At 39.4% G+C, this 11,802-nt stretch overlaps 1 protein-coding gene across 5 annotated transcripts in view; it reads left to right on the top strand.

The window, feature by feature from the left end:
• LOC113530384 (TSC22 domain family protein 1-like) overlaps positions 1–9,220 on the top strand; it is an 88,594-nt gene extending 79,374 nt beyond the window's left edge. Inside the window, exons 2-15 of one of the 5 annotated variants that reach the window (XR_003403148.3) lie at positions 347–1,038; positions 1,235–1,303; positions 1,410–1,475; positions 1,572–1,849; positions 2,120–2,215; positions 2,362–2,430; positions 2,526–2,588; positions 2,700–2,760; positions 5,555–5,626; positions 5,756–5,943; positions 6,284–7,426; positions 7,529–8,562; positions 8,671–8,818; positions 8,921–9,220. The gene's annotated coding sequence lies outside the window, so the exon portion shown is untranslated. Of the gene's footprint in view, positions 1–346; positions 1,039–1,234; positions 1,304–1,409; positions 1,476–1,571; positions 2,216–2,327; positions 2,431–2,525; positions 2,589–2,699; positions 2,761–5,554; positions 5,627–5,755; positions 5,944–6,283; positions 7,427–7,528; positions 8,563–8,670; positions 8,819–8,920 lie in introns of all 5 variants that reach the window. The other 4 variants (XR_003403147.3, XR_003403149.3, XR_003403146.3 and 1 more) reach the window with 4 other exon arrangements.
• The last annotated feature ends 2,582 nt before the right edge of the window (positions 9,221–11,802 follow it).

The raw sequence follows: 11,802 nt of genomic DNA, 5'->3' as shown, positions 1-11,802 counted from the left end.
GAACTGTGAATGAACATGACCATTGTTTTAATTTATTATAGTGTTTATCAGTTTACATCTATTACACTATTCTAAAATTGCATTAGTTTCAGCCCTGTTGGAGTGTTTGCTCTCTAACATACAGTTGGATGATTTAAAAGCTAAACTATGAATGACTGTGATTTTTGTATATTGATTGATTGATTGATTGATTGCATGACTGTGTTTATGTGTAATGTTTTCTGAATGTCAGAAAACAAAGTGTACAGTTGCATTCCAGAAAACACATTGAATTTGGTTATTCTAATGTTTTATGTTAAAATAGACATACTAACATCGAATAAATAATGCTTTTTCTGTCTTGCAGGTCATCATGCACAAAAAAAAAGTTGTGTTTTTTTCAGGAACAGTTAAGGTTGTGTTCCATAAGGGGCCACTGGGAGATCTCCTTCAGGAGCCAACTGAGGAGGCCAGGCTGATCAAAAATAACCCGTGTCTGCAGGACAAGTCAGCACCAGTGAAGGAGGAGCTTGTCAGACAAAATGCTCTGACTGTGGTCCGTCAGAAAGAAGGTGACATCTCGGACAGGAGAGAAATTTATGGTGAATACATCCTGCAGTTTGGCAAATACAAGGGGAAGTCCTTCTGGTGGCTCCTTGAAAATGATATGGGGTACCATCTACCTGATGAAAAACTTTGAGCAGGAAGAGGCTGCGAGAGTCTTCATGGCAGAGGGGCACAGCAAGAACAGTCTGTTGTCCTTTGTCAATTATGCTCACAGCTTTGAGTAAATCCAGTCTCTTGTTAGGTATGTGTCCAAAATTCCAGCTGCACCAACATCCTCATCGGAGGATGACCAGCTGGTTGGATTCGGAACTCGTGCAAAGAGTACATGGCGGGAGAGTTGGAACAGCTGGGCTGATGGTTATGCTTCCTTCATAACGGGGGCAGCCTGTGTCCCAGGGACACAGACGTACAAAATGCAGCAGTACCTGTGGAATCGGCAGCAGTCAGCCCGTCTGCCTGTGCTTGCCTCAAGTGCCACATCTGAGCCCAAGGGTCAGTTGTTTATTTTTTGCATTTGCTTTTCTGAAGGAAATGTTTGCCATTGTGTCAATTAGTATAAACAACAACATAGCTTGCAATTGTATTATTTTCCACGTATATTATGCTTCAGTTAACGCAGAGGTATATTTTAAGAAATCCAAGTACAGTGAAAATACAACCCATTAATTCTTGTCTTTCACCAACACAGAGATGGATGAAGATGATGAATTGGAGAGTGCAATGCTGAACATCTCCCCCTCCAAGCTACGGGAGCAGTGTAAGTATTTCTGTCTGTACTGACTGCAGGTAGGGAATTGATTGTGTTCCAAATCATTTTCTGTCATACGTTTTGCATTTTTTTATGTTTTGTGTGTTCCAACTAGCTCCACCATCACCACCATCATCATCCTAAGCTGCTGAACTGAGACAGTCTACGGAAACAGGAAAAGGTTTTTACGCATTAAGCTCAGCACTGGAGCACAGTTCTATTGAATTCTGAGATGACATGTTCTCCAAGTCTGAACAAAAATCCTTTCTTTTGTCAGTGTTTTGGCCATGTTTCACTAACAAATGTGTGTGCCGTTGGCAATATATTAGTTGCCTATGAATTGATTCCTCAACCATGATGAACTGATACCAGCCACAATTAGGATAAGTACTCTTTTTTTTTAATTAATATTATTATTATTTTTTATATTTATTGTTAAGTTTTAAATATTTCTGTCTACTAACACATGATGAAATGTATGTACTTGCATTTTGCCTTTTAACATCCCTTGCTTCAGTCTGAAATGATTGTGGACATTCCTTGAGCAGGCATAATGTATCCTTTTAATTTGTAGTACTAAGATAAGCAGGTGAAGTAAGAGTAGGGTAATTTGAACCTTTTATTAACACAAATGACAAGAGTTTGTATCCTGAAATACCATCTGCTGCCCTCTCCATACCACCTGCTGACACTAAAAAGAAACCAGTTGATGGTAAATATATTATAATTGTGCCCATCTATTCAAACATCTGTCTCGATTACTGTGGTACTGTTTTTTTTGTTCTTTGTTTTTGTGTCTTTTCCTTTTAACACCAGTCTTGCCAGCTCTGAAATCGCCTGTGCCCCTTCCTAAAGAGCTGATGTTTCTTGTGCCAGAACAATCACGTTCCACACACACTGAGAGAACGGTTTCAACTACAGGTGTGTTTTATATCAGGTTTTTTATGTTCACCTAAATTTACATTGTGCATCATAACTGTTTAGCATTAAAAATTACATTTAATATTTATATAATCCCTCACCTCTTACATAGATAATTGCTAATAGAGAAATGGTACTCTGTTCAGGAGACAGCAGCATCATAGACAGCTCTCCAGTGTGCAGGACACTTACTTTTGGGGAATGTGGCAAAGATGGTAAGGGTGTATTGCACTTGACTGGAATAATGAAAGCATTATGTTGTGTTGAATCTGTTCTAATTTTAGAATGGATTGTTTATCCATCTTTTTAGAAAATCTCTCATTTTCAGAGACCACTTCACATAGTGTCCCACGCATAGCTGAGGCATCACATGGTAAGGTTGTAGTTGTGCACTTATCTGTATCATGAATGTAGTTGTTTAATGTCTTTTCTTATCAAGACTTTAAAACAGCTTTTTAGTTATAATTTGTCTGTGTATTTCCAGAGCCATTCTCCCCTTGGTTCTTCAGTGTGCAGCCCACCGCCTCTGCAACAGACAGGTCAAAGTAAGAATGATTAATTTGTGGCTTTGTTACCAGGCAAGAGTGATGATCGTAGTCCATGTCTGTAGCTGTAATTAGAAAATCTTTACTCTCTTGTCGTTTTATTTCAATCACATTCAGGCGCATCAGCCCTTATGTTTACATTAATATGTATATACTTGTGTGTGTATGTGTTTCTTCACTGTTATTGCTTTTGGTATTCACTGCTCTATTGAACTATTTAAAATGCAAATAATAATAGAAAAAAAGGTAAACACTAATTGCTTGGTGTAGTGTGTCTCTGTTTGCAGGATTCATTATTTACTCTGTTATATTGCACACTTTTCACTGGTATGTTAACTTAAGAGTCCCTTCGCTCAATAAACCATATGCATTCAACAGTGGAATTTATTATATTAGAATAAAACCTCATTTAATTTTATCATTTACATTGCAGATACAACATAGTAATAATAGTATACAATTATTTTCTTATTTTTACTAATGTTTTATTTCACTTATTGACATTTTGTAAAAATGAAGAAGTAATAACAGTATAAAACTGTTGTGATATTTGTAATGGGTCAATGTTGACAATGTGGTCAAAGATTTATTCTTCGTTGCACGTTTGATGAATAATTATTTATAACTCTATATGCATTGTATATATATCTATAATACATTGGCCATCAAACACAGAAAACATTTTAAACCACACTGCAATACTAATGCATTGTTATTATTTCAGAATTGTGTAGTACATGTCTGTCTTTGTGATTATAATGCACAAATTTGTGTGAAACAATGTTTCAGAGTCTCAATGAGTAGGATTCGAACCCCGGTCCAGACAAACATTAAAATATAATGTGAAAAAATCTGATTGGCTGTGACATCATTTCAGCGCCTGGTACAACAGGAGAAAAGCTTCAGTTTGATTGGCTGGCACTGCCTGCCAGCTATTCGCACGGGGAATATAGTTAATCTTAACTTCCCTTACCTTTTCCCGTTCATTCTCAATGGTAGTTCTTACCACTACTGTAATATGTAATATATGTAATATATATGATGTAGTATATGATGTAATATATTTTTGGCCACACGTTGATTGTTGACGATGCACCAAAAGCTGGTTTGCCACCCGCGATAAAACCCAAAAAACAAAGAAAGAAAGATTCCATAGCGCTGTTCCGAGATTTGTTTTGTTTTTAAAACATACATTTTGAATTGCCTCAGCTGCCTACCATCTAGGTGAGTTATCAATCAATTATTATTGTATTGCCTTTGATCCTTCTTATTTATTTATTTATTTATTTGTTTATTTTTGTCAGACGTCGGGTGGCCCCGGGTAACCTCCGTCATTTAACCTGAAAAACCGCGATAAGGCGGCAAACGCAACACATAAAGTAAACTACACTTATTTATCGAAAAGAAAAATGGTACAAAACATCAATATATTATGAATATCATTTGAATGGTTTGTAAAGATAACTGTTTGACTACTGGCCCCGGGTAACCTCCGTCATTTAACCTGAAAAACCACGATAAGGCGGCAAACGCAACACATAAAGTAAACTATACTTATTTATCGAAAAGAAAAATGGTACAAAACATCAACATATTATGAATATCATTTGAATGGTTTGTAAAGATAACTGTTTGACTACTGAACAAACAATTGACACGATTTGTCACTCAGTTTGGCTTACTCATCAATGTAAAAGCATTATGATGAGTTTGTAAGCCAAACTGAGTGACAAATCGTGTCAATTGTTTGTTCAGTAGTCAAACACAAAGTAAAATAAGGTCTTTTGGCAACAAGTGAGCACATCACACAATTAGATTAGATTTAACTAGATACGTATCATCTTTTCAATAGTTGCATAATTATATGTTAGGTCATCTTTAACATGAAATTTATCTAATCATTCTTAAAGAATCAATTACCCTATTTTTACTTTACAGAACATTATGCATAATTATGCAAATGCTTTATGTATTTATTTATGTAAATTTTGCATATCTATGGGTACTACTCAGGCTATCAGCATGAAGAAACCATTTTTATTTTCCCTGGGAGAATCAAAGTGTCCTTCAGGAGTGGCCGATCGGGTCATTTACGTCAGGACACATCTGAAGAGGCAAGAAGGATTAAAGACAATCCTTCTTTGCAAGACAAGTCAAGACCTCAAAGAGAAGATGTGGTCAGGAACAATGCCTGTTCCATTGTATTACAGAGGGGATGGGATGTTTCAGACAAGCAAGAAGTGTTAGGAGAATACATTCTTCAGTTTGGGAAGTACAAAGGGAAGTCCTTCCAGTGCTATTGGTGTACTTGTCCAGTAAGGTTGAGGAGGAAGAACACGCTGGGCATTTCAACCTAGAGGGTCCTTGCAAGGATAGCCTCCTTTCCTTTCTTGAATACTCAAGATGCTTTAAGGAAATTGAGGATCTCCGACAATACCTTTCAGAGAGGCCAGACCCAGTACCAGTTTTGTCAGAGATGACAGTGTTGTTGGATTTGGGGCACGAGCACAAGACACCTGGGGGAAGATCTGGAATACCAGGGCTGATGGGTATGCTGCCTTTATAATGGGGTAGAGCTGTTTCCAGGAAGTAAAATGTACCGCTTGCAGCAATATCTTTCAAAGTAGCAAAGACAGGTGACCACAGCCCCTTCTGCTACACCTTCACCCTCACCATCAACTCCCTCTGCACCTTCCACTTTATGCCTTTCCTCTGATCATCCATGCCTTTCCTCTGATAAACAACATTTATATTGATTCTTACAGTCTACTGAGACATTTGTTTCATTTCACAGTAATGGAGGAGGATGAGGAACTGGAGAAGATGATGCTGAGTCTGTCTCCACCCAAATGTCCTACACAGCAGAGTATGTGAACCAAGAGTCTGGATTAATGTCATGTTTGTTATGTCCAGAATTATCAAGTTCACCCTGTTTATGTCATATTAAATTGCACATACTAGAGTGATACTAATCAAATTATATTGTATATTTCAGGGTCACCTGCAGTCACTGGGTGTCCAGTCTTCTCTGCAGCAGGAGATTACTTTCCACATCAGTTTTGCAGGCTTATTCTATTATCCACAGTTTTATTTATTGTTTTGGCAGTGTTCTTGCCTGCTCTAAACATTGTGTTCTTTTGTTCTACTAACTAATGTTAAAGGTTGAACATACTGGTGATGAGGGTGAGTGCACTTCATGAATTGTATGCATGCTGTTTAATGTGTGTAGGGTCTCCTCAAAATTGGGCTTTACCTGTTTTTTTTTTGTTTGTTTGTTTTTTTGTTTTTTTTATTTTATTTTACACTTTCAAATTAGGATCAATTGGTGGTCATTTTAAGTGTTTGAATAGTCTGTACATCTCAGTCATATAAGTGAACATTATTAGAACTTGCATTAATGGAATTTTTAAATAAATATTCTATTGATATAACTTCTAGTTGACAGAAAAGACAGGTAAAGATGTCTCATACATGTCATTTACATGAATGTTTCATACATTTTTTAACTTGTTGTTCCATGCAGTTCTGCCGCAGCCACCACCAACACCACATACGGTCTGCCATCCTCACATACCACCACCTCGTGTGCCTAGCACTTCGTCTCAGTGTAAAGCCCCTGCATCACTGTCCGGAGTACCACCACCAGCTGTGCAGTCAGTACCCGCAGCACCTCTTACCAGCTGTGCAGTCAGTACCTGCTGAACATGCACCAGTGCCCTCCATACAGACAGGAGCCCCTGTGTACAGTGACATGCAAGATATTAGCCACTGGAACTGCTCCTGCCATCAAAAAATCTGGATGAAAACAGAGATGGAAGCCGTGGGGCTCTGGCCACGATCACGACCAGTGAGACATCCTATGAACATGGTTTCCTTGTGGCATTATCCTCCTCAGCCTGAGCTTGTAGAAACCAACACAGGCCTGCCATCAGCAAAATACTTTCAGCTCCATCCCTTCTTCATCTGGAAACTGGAGCACAGTATAATGGAAAGGCTCAGAAACAATTACATCCTGCCTTGTCTCTACAGCTGTCCAAACCCTTAGGTTGTTTACTCTGGTGTAGAAAGAGTGATTCTTGGTCCCAGCGGGTAATATTACATCTTTTCCTCTTGACTGTGCTGTAAAGCATGCAAAAAATACTGGTTCACTGATAAACCCCAGTGGCTAGACATGCTGCCAAAGCATTTCCGTAACCTCTTGCCAGCCTTCCTCACCCATAAGAAGGCCTACCTAGCCTACCTGCTCAGCGTGCAGAACATCAGGGATGTTGAGGCAGGGCTGTATGGACAGAGGACTATCACTGGAGCACTGAGGAAGAATGACACACCAGCACCGTTTGGGGGTTACGAGGACACTGATTGGTGGCATGGGGTGTCTGTGACTGCACACTATCTGGTGGAGTGCCTTCTTCAAGAATATCAGCGGCAGGAGGCAGCTCTCACTCAGGTCCTACAACGCACCTTTGGACAGGTGTTCAGGTCTGATCACACATGTCTCATCTGGCACAATGTCATCCTACACTGTGATTAATGAGAACTGGTTGATCCTGTCCTGGGTGATGCTGCAGTCTGAGAGTGAGCAGTCCTTAGTGTCAATGTACTGTGGGCTGGCCAATCGCTATAGTGCTGCTGGTATCCCCAAGGCCAAGTACCAGTGGGTAGACAGGTATGAATCATCACATCACATCACACATCACATCAAGTAGTGTAGCTGAAGGTAATGAATTATATTTAACTGAAATTTTTTATTTCCCTTTTGTGTACTTAGGGGCTGCTGTGCTGCTTTCAGAGTCATGGACCCAGCACCTTATGAGCACCTGCAGTGGGATGCCTGGAGGACCACTGAAGCTATCGTGGCAGAGGTTACTGCAGGGAACCTCAAGAATTTATGTGCCTCTTGCCTGAAGTACAATGAGGACATCATTGTTAAACTGGACTTATTTCACTGTATGCGGCGGTTCACCGGGGAGTGTGTGTCAGAGCACCATCCTCTGTATAGCTCCTTCTGCCTTCTCCTCTCTGCTGCCTTCTCTGTAGTGGATCAGAGTGACCTGGAGAAATTGAAAAATGCATACAAATTCTGTGGTATTGAGCCTGCTAATCCCACCAAGCAGCATATCAGAGAGCACTGCAGGACAAAAGACATCCCAGAGAACTGGTCCAGAGAGGTGGAAGAGGTGCTTCAACATTTCCATCTGGCAAAGGATCCCAACAACATCCTCCTTTTTAAACCCTCAATGCTAAAGGTCTGGTGGATTCAGCATATACACATGAGGCTGTCTTAGTGACCCTGAAGTGGAGGGAGGAATCCTCTACAGATATGGGGGAACCTTACAGCTCAATCATGTAAAGGGTGAAGGAGCTGGTGTGCCCATTTGGATCCCTGTCAGAGGCACCTCACAGCAGGAGGGGTTTCATTTCCACCCAACTCAGTGGGTAACAGGCAAACGTGTCTCTCCTGAGCTGTTCCAGGCACAGGGAATGATTGAGGTGTCACGCTGTAATTATCAGTGGCTGGTGGACCTGAAGCAGCCGGGGGTCATCCTGCCTGCAGTGTTTGGCCCTGTGTTAATGATAGAGTTAAACAGGGCCTCTGTGAGAGTGACAGGGCAGCCCAAATATCCAGCCTTGCATATCTGCAACAGGGACACAGGAGAGAGGTTTGGCCTACAGTATGTGGAGCCAGGCTGTCGACCAGTGCCTCTTGACTTTGACAAACATAAGTGCAAGAAGTCTGTCCTAGGAGATGTGGAGATTGAAGAGGAGTCTTCATCTGGCTTTGAGTCCTCAATTCCATCTAAGGTACTCCTTTACATTTTGTTTTTATTTGATAATATAGAAAAAGATTTGTATCACTTCATAACTGATAGTTTTTCCTCACTTGCATGCACTCATTTTGCTCAATTTCAGGAATGGTTAGATGATTACTCTTCTGCTGAGACCCCTCTTGCTGCAGAAACAGAGGCCACCCCACAGATTGTCTTGTTTCACCAGGTTTCCACTCCAAGTCCTGTGACAGTAAAGGAACAAAGGTCTGAGGAATTTCTGTTAGATGCAGGTAATTAAATTATTAATACAGACACTAATGTGTGTAACCTGTCTGTCTCATATATGCATACAAAGGCACAAATACTTTAGTAATTTTGTGAATCTCCTTTAGAACTGCTGAGCACCCCACCACTGCCTATAGCTGCTTCTCCCCGTGCAGCTCGCATTGGACCCATTAAGACAGGTGGTCGAGTCTTTGTCTTGGAACACAACAGATGGACGGATCCAATGAAAAATGCCATTGATGGTCTCCTGGCCAAGCACCACGGGAGCAAGGATCTCCTTAAAAGGGTGGATGCTGATTATGCTGCTATGGTACAGAGTGCCTGCACTGACCCCAACAGCCTCCTGCACTCAATCACAAAACAACACATAAGCATGTACATAAAACACCTTGCTAAAAAAAAAACAACAACAACAACACAAATGCCTCTCTCAACACCAGCCCAGAAAAGCTCCTAGAGACACAACAGTTATGGAAGCGTCTTAACTCAGGCAGCGAAACCATCAGTGTCCCAGTGACAATACTGCCACCTGTTCCATTCAATCCACCTGCAAAGAGCACTCCTGAAGATGTCCCTCTGACCCAGGCAGCAGTTGAGAAGATGGTTAAAGACATCCTAGAGAAGCACCAGGCAGCACTGCAACAACAACAGCAGACACAAAAAAAACAAATTAGATCCTGTTTAGCTTGTGGCCAGCCAAAGTCTCGTTACCTAGGTGATGGCTCCTCTGTGCATTTCTTTTATCAGGCTGGTGACGTTAAATACTTCTACTGCTCCAAGAAAGTCTTTGACGCATACTCTGCTGAGGGCCTGACCAACCCCAGGATGCCATTTGAAGATTTTGCAACCAACCCCAGGATGCCATTTGAAGATTTTGTAGCTATGTTTCTGATGTCTTTTGCTGAAGAGCAGAAAGTACAACTAATAAAACGTACTAAAAATATATTTATAGCTTGATTACACTTTGTCAGTGTTTGGTCCAGCTCACGTAGCAGTGATCCAGTGGCAGTAGGTCTCGAGTCAACAGTACACCGATACTGTGACAGTAGTTCTCGAGTCAAGAGTCGGTTACACCCAATGGCTGCAACAGTTCTCGAGTCACCGGTACACTGAACTGAGTACTGTCTCGGACTCGGACATGTCCGCGTCGCCGATGCTGGGAACCGATGAGTGAGCTTTTTTGCGGGCCATGCCCCTCCACCAGGCCTAGCCCTGTAACTTTGATATTTTTTTTTATTGTTATTATTTATTCATTTATATTTATCATATTAAAAGTGAAAACATTTCTGTTAAATGTTTTTGTAAAAAGAAATAAAAACAAAAATCGGGAAAAAAAATAATAAAATGAAAACACACCTTGTTGCTCATATTTACAGTCACATTTGGGGAAGTCACATTGATGTGGTGCTTGACCTGTGACATTAAAATTGGCATGTGCACTGAGCAAGTCAGACGGCATTGATACCTTTGAGAGTACGCGGTTGGACATTCGCTGCACATTCAAAGTTGTCTCTTCTATTTCTCAAGAAATAAACAAACAAAAAGGGTATTTTCTTACTCTAGAGTGGACAACCAAGTACAACTGAATATATTCTTATATTTTCTCCCGTTAAAGCTCACTGAATCTAAACTTTCAGCTAATCTGACTACAGCAAATAGATTTTAATAACTCAGTTTTTTTTATTTTTTTTATTTTAATTTTTGTTGTTCTTTTTTAAAAGAAAAATAATCAAAATTCAATAACTTTTTATTGAATTTACTGAATTTTTAAAATCTATTTGCTGTAGTTGGTAGCAATAATGAATGATATTGCGCATTTGGTTTTACATGTGTAACTCCTACACTCAAAGATTTATTGAATTTTGATTATTTTTCTTTAAAAAAATTAAAATAAAAAATAAAAGACTGAGTTTTAAAAATCAATTTGATGTAGTTGGTAGCAATAATAAATTGTATTGTAGTGCATTTAGTTTATGTATAACACCTAGAAGATAAAAGTTATTGAATTTTAATTGTTTTTTCTTTTTTGCAAAATAAAAAAACAAAAATAAAAATAAAAAAAAACAGCTTTTAAAATCTATTTGCTGTAGTTGATAACAATAACAGACTGTATCATAGTGCATTTAGCTTCACATGTGTAACTTCTAAATTCAAAATGTTATTTAATTTTGATTATTCTTTAAGAAAATAAAAGAAACAAAAAAATGAGTTTTTAAAATCTGTTTACTGTAGTTTATAACAACAATGAATGGTGTCATATTGTATTTGGTTTTACATATGTGACTCCTACAGTAAAAAATATTGAATTTTGATTATTTTTCTTTTAAAAAAGAACAAAAAAAATTTAAATAAAAAAATTAAAAACTGAGTTTTTAAAATCTATTTGCTGTAGTTGATAGCAATAGTAGATGTTATCATAATACATTTGTCTACAGTCAAAGACTTATAGAATTTCGATTATTTTTCTTTTAAAAAAGAACAACAAAGATTAAAATAAAAATATAAAAAAAATATCATTGTTATGGAACAGGGGACCCAGAAGCAGGTTAAACAGGTTTTATTGATAGCTTGAAGAGGTGAGAAAGGAGCATGGAATTTGTCTCAGACAAGATCAGGATTCAAACTCAGGGTGCCCGCATGAGAGGCGGATGCTCCGTCAAAGCACCACAAGGAAGGCAAGGCAGGGCTGGGTGTAGCAGGACGTGAGCAGACAGAGTGCTGACAGGGTGGGTGAGCAGTGAACCTGGAACATGAGGAGAGAGCAGAGAGTGAACAGGGCATAATGCAACGGGAAAACCACTAGACAATAACATATAAAGAAAATGCAAGAAAAGCTGGAAGTGTACCGCACTGGAATCCCGAACGCTCTGGCGATAAGTGGCTGAAGAACCAGGGTTTATATATGCGGCAGATTGGGTGAATCTATGAGGAACAGGTGTGATCAGGCGATGCGTGAAGTGGAGTGCTACACTTAGACACACACATACAC

This window comes from Pangasianodon hypophthalmus, chromosome 2, assembly GCF_027358585.1.
Source record: "Pangasianodon hypophthalmus isolate fPanHyp1 chromosome 2, fPanHyp1.pri, whole genome shotgun sequence".
Lineage (NCBI taxonomy): Eukaryota > Metazoa > Chordata > Actinopteri > Siluriformes > Pangasiidae > Pangasianodon > Pangasianodon hypophthalmus.
The sequence above is the reverse complement of the archived record's forward strand: the minus strand, read 5'-3'. Positions and strand labels throughout refer to the sequence as shown.